This window comes from Salvelinus sp. IW2-2015, unplaced genomic scaffold (assembly GCF_002910315.2).
Source record: "Salvelinus sp. IW2-2015 unplaced genomic scaffold, ASM291031v2 Un_scaffold4750, whole genome shotgun sequence".
Classification (NCBI taxonomy): Eukaryota; Metazoa; Chordata; class Actinopteri; order Salmoniformes; family Salmonidae; genus Salvelinus; species Salvelinus sp. IW2-2015.
Genome location: NW_019946019.1, coordinates 32,929 through 38,078, shown reverse-complemented (window position 1 = coordinate 38,078; position 5,150 = coordinate 32,929). Strand labels below are relative to the sequence as shown.

Below are 5,150 nucleotides of genomic sequence, written 5' to 3'. Positions count from 1 at the left end.
ACCTCTTTCTTGTGCAATTCCCCACTTGAAAAGGACAGTCCCTCCACATGAAGATTTTAACTGGATTTCACTCAATAAACAGCCATGGAATCAGTGTTTGTCTTTTATTTACCATTCTTTGGTTGGCAGTAAACAGGTGAAAAACCTCAAAAAAGAGATGACAAATACAAGTTATTATTTGAGTTGACAGCCTAATTAAATACACTAAATTATCCACATTCACCCCAGATAAACACATTTCTGCCACCATAAAACACAAGGTTTCCACTTTTAAGCAAATGTTTCCCAAAATAGAAAACCCACCATTCCTAATCAAATGAGCAGAATCAGTATATTTTCTCTAAATGTGCATTTTAGCCAAATACATTCAAAATATTTTTAGTAGTAAAAATTACATTTATTTTCTAATCAGTAGTTTTAAACAGACAAATCTTTCATTTTTTAGCCAAAGATTTTTAGACTATACATTTGTTACTGAATTAAGAACTTGGTTTACTAAGATTTCTACAAAGTTTAAATTACTTAACCATTTCAAACAAGTTCTTTGTCAACAATGAATTTGGCTCTTCTTACTTTTCCTTTATACACCACAAACAACATTTGAAGTTATAAATACCACTGCAAAAGTCCTATCAAAGTTAAGAGTTAAGAGTCTGTGTTTTCCAGAGTATCATTAGCAGTGCACTGCTTAAGTCAGTATAGTCAAGCATGGCCAATATGGCGCTTACCGGCTGTCTTTCACAGTTTTGTGGAGGGCTTGGACTTGCACAGTCACCTTGATCACAAAGATGAAGTTTCCTTGGTCTTGTGGTGTATTAAATGCTCCTTTCACTGCGGTCTAAAGACAACAGCAGAGCCAGGTGCTGGCACGCCCTGATTGCCTGGAAGATTTGTTCCACCTGGTTCACCACTGATTGAAGGAGGAGGAGTTTCACCACTGAGGAGCTCCCAGGCAGTTTGTCAGCCACAATAACACAGCACACTGTAACAGACTTTTAAAGTATTTTACGCTTGAGTCGACTGTGCAGTGTTTACCATGAATGTGATCTCTGTGAATGCCGGTGGAAAATGCCTTTAAAAAGTGCATTGTCAGCTGTGTAGTAACCTGCAGTATACTGCACATTGGATTGAATCCGACCAAGGAGTCCCAGAGAGAGAGACTACATCTTCTAGTGTTCATGTTAATGATGTTCTCACTGTCTCCATCTACTCTACATGTTTACAGATGACCTCTGGTCCCAGAATCGTAAGTAGTGTCTTCAGATCATCACTTTGAAAAACATTATTAGAACCACAAAAGTTACATTTTCTTTATTTACCGACTTCAAGTAGGAAAACACTTTAAAAAAGGTATTTTGAGCCATTGAAGATGTCCTTCTGATGTGGAACATTGATATGAGCAAGGAGTCCCAGAGAGAGACTACATCTACTAGTGTTCATGTTAATGATGTTCTCACTGTCTTCCATCTACTCTACATGTTTACAGATGAACTCAGGAAGACAAGGTAAGTAGTGTCTTCAGATCATCACTTTGCCAAATATACGTAAACACCCATTTTTTTGAGCACATTGGGACAATCGGGTAGTTGCTACATCCATTTTTTGACTTATTAATGAATTATATGCAACCATTGATTCTTGAAGAATATAACTTATAAATGATTAAAGAGCTTAGTTTAACTGTTGTACCCCATCAGAACCCAAAATATAACCTTGTTTTATCTCAATGTTTGTAAACTAAGTAAATGTAAGCGAACTCTGTACAGCCTCCAAACATATTTAAAACTATAATGTTGATACAGTATCATGGATGGTCAGTCCTTGCATCCATCTCTCTGTCTATGAATTTGAGAGTGATATTATTTCTCCAGCCCCTCCCTTAGCTTTTACCAAAACAACAGTGGCTGGGATCACACTTTGTTATTGTTTCAACTTCTGATTGGCCCTAGATGTTCCTTCTGATGTTYGAACAGTGGTATGAGACAAGGGCCGGGATTCAATTCAAGGCGCATTATAACACAGCACACTGTAACAGACTTTTAAAGTTATTTTATGCTTGAGTCGACATGTGCAGTGTTTATCATGAATGTGATCTCTGTGAATGCCGGTGGAAAATGTCTTTAAAAAGTGCATTGTCAGCTGTGAAGTGCCCTGCTGTATAACGCACATTGGATTGAATCCCAACCAAGGAGTCCCAGAGAGAGACTATATCTTCTAGTGTTCATGTTAATGATGTTCTCACTGTCTTCCATCTACTCTACATATTTACAGTGAACCTCTGGTCCCAGAATAGTAAGTAGTGTGTTCAGATCAACATTTTGATATCATTATTAGAACCGCAAAAGTCTAATTATCTCTAATATACAGACTTTAAGTAGGAAAACATTTTAAGAAGATTATTTTGAGCACATGTAAGATGTTCCTTCTGATGATGGAACATTGATATGAGACAAGGAGTCCCAGAGAGAGACTACATCTACTAGTGTTCATGTTAATGATGTTCTCACTGTATTCCATCTACTCTACATGTTTACAGAGGACCTCAGGAAGGACAAGGGTAAGTAGTGTCTTCAGATCATCACTTTGCCAAATATACGTAAACACAATTGTTTTGAACACAAAGGGACAATCGGTAGTTGCTACATCCATTTTTTGACTTATGAATGAATTATATTTACCAATTGATTCTTGAAGAATATAACTTATAAATGATTAAAGAGCTTAGTTTAACTGTTGTACCCCATCAGAACCCCAAATATAACCTTGTTTTATCTCAATGTTTGTAAATGTAAGCAAACTCTGTACAGCCTCCAAACATATTTAAAACTATAATGTTGATACAGTATCATGGATGGTCAGTCCTTGCATCCATCTCTGTCTATGAATTTGGGAGTGATATTATTTATCCAGCCCCTCCCTCAGCTTTTACCAAAACAACAGTGGCTGGGATCACGCTTTGTTATTGTTTCAACTTCTGATTGGCCCTAGATGTTCCTTCTGATGTTGGAACAGTGGTATGAGACAAGGGCCYGGATTCAATTCAAGGTGCATTATAACACAACACACTATAACAGATCTTTAAAGGTATTTTACACTTGAGTCGATGTGCAGTGTTTACCATGAATGTGAGCTCTGTGAATGCCAGTGGAAAATGCCTTTAAAAAGTGCATTGTCAGCTGTGAAGTGCCCTGCAGTATACTGCACAATGGATTGAATCCCTGACCAAGGAGTCCCAGAGAGAGACTACATCTACTAGTGTTCATGTTAATGATGTTCTCACTGTCTTCCATCTACTCTACATGTTTACAGTTGACCTTTGGGAGCAGAATAGTAAGTACTGTCTTCAGATCATCACTTCACAAACATTATTAGAACCACAAAAGTTACATTTTCTTGAATTTACTGACTTCAAGTAGGAAAACACTTTAAGAAGGCTATTTTGAGCACATTGAAGACCTTCCTTCTGATGTTGGAACATTGATATGAGTCAAGGAGTCCCAGAGAGAGACTACATCTACTAGTGTTCATGTTAATGATGTTTTCACTGTCTTCCATCTACTCTACATATTTACAGAGGACCTCACTGGGAAGCTAAGTAAGTAGTGTCTTCAGATCATCACTTTGCTAGAATTATGTCAACCATTTTATGTTTTTAACATTTGAACTGCAATCCAGGTCATTTGTCTCTGCTATTAGTTGAAGCACAGGGATGTTCACATTAATCAATTTTATAAATAAACAAAATATCTGACATTGACTTCCCACTTGAACTTTGCTGAGTTGAAAGTGCAGTGATAGACATTTGGGTGACAACCAAATAAAAAAATCTAACATTGTTTTTCCACTGTCATTTGGTTGTGATTTTAGCTGGTTGAAAACCTAGTTATAACACATTGGAAATTCAACTAACTTTTGGCAGTCTTTACATATACTGTAGGTTGTAATCTCATTGATCAACGTCTCAACCAAATATTACCCAAATATCCACGTTGAGGTGACGTAGTTTGCCCAGTGGGTAGTTTCTGATACACCTGGATCACTGATAGACTAGTCACATTTAATGAAATGAAGAAGTGGTAGGGTAGAATATCTTCATTGCAGAAGTTGTCTCACAGAGGTACGCTGGACTCATTTAGGTGGTGGATCTCAATTAGGATTTGTGATATTAGTGAAGTGATATGAGACAAGGAGTCCCAGAGAGAGACTACATCTTCTAGTGTTCATGTTAATGATGTTCTCACTGTCTTCCATCTACTCTACATGTTTTACAGTGAACCTCACTGGGAAGCTAGGTAAGTTGTGTCTTCAGATCATCACTGTACTAACATTATGTAAACCAATGTCTCTTCCATGTAACTTCTAAAGAAGTGGAAAACACATAATGTTGTTTACATTAATTTTCCCTGACTTTTATCATATTATCTGTGTCTACAGAGGTTGAAAACAATCCCACCAGTAAACTGGGTAAGTTGTGTCCTTCATATCCCAGGATCTTCAGACCATAGACTGATGTTATAGAACAGTATGTGTTGAGGCTGTGGAGGCACACTAGACTAGAGAGAGGTAGTCTCTGATACACCTGGATCACTGATGGATCAGTCACATTTAATTAATGAATTTAAGAAGTGGTGGTAGGATAGAATATCTTAATTGGAGAAGTTGTCTCTCAGAGGTACGCTGGACTCATTTAGGTGGTGGAAGTCAATTAGTATTTGTGACATTAGAGAAGTGATATGGGACAAGGAGTCTCAGATCATCACTTTGACAGAATTATGTCAACCATTTAATAAAGGCTATTCGTAATCCAATTCAAAACTTATGTTGAGGCCCCAAGGTATGTGATATTGCTGTCAGAGGCGCTTTCAAAGTAACAACAAAACAGGGAATACAAATCTCTGATAGTGTAAAAACACGTTTCCAAAACACAGATAATTTGATAGGCTACAGAGTCCATCCATGATCAGAACAAAAATAGTCAGATTTAAACAGAAAACATAATGGTGTATAGTAGCATTTTTATTAGTTCATGTATGGTCAAGACTTGTATAGTGTCGTGTCTTTACTATCATTAAATGAAGACTTCGTTTTTATCAAAGATTCTCTGTAGTTAGTATTACGCGATTAAACTGATTAATCATGTAACTGTAATT

General features: G+C 36.9%; 1 long non-coding RNA gene across 1 annotated transcript; it reads left to right on the top strand.

Moving 5' to 3' along the window:
• The first annotated feature begins 2,912 nt into the window (after positions 1-2,912).
• On the top strand, positions 2,913-4,464 carry LOC112077610 (uncharacterized). The gene is made up of 3 exons (XR_011478201.1): positions 2,913-3,595; positions 4,272-4,292; positions 4,435-4,464. It is a non-coding gene; the product is annotated as an uncharacterized lncRNA (long non-coding RNA).
• The last annotated feature ends 686 nt before the right edge of the window (positions 4,465-5,150 follow it).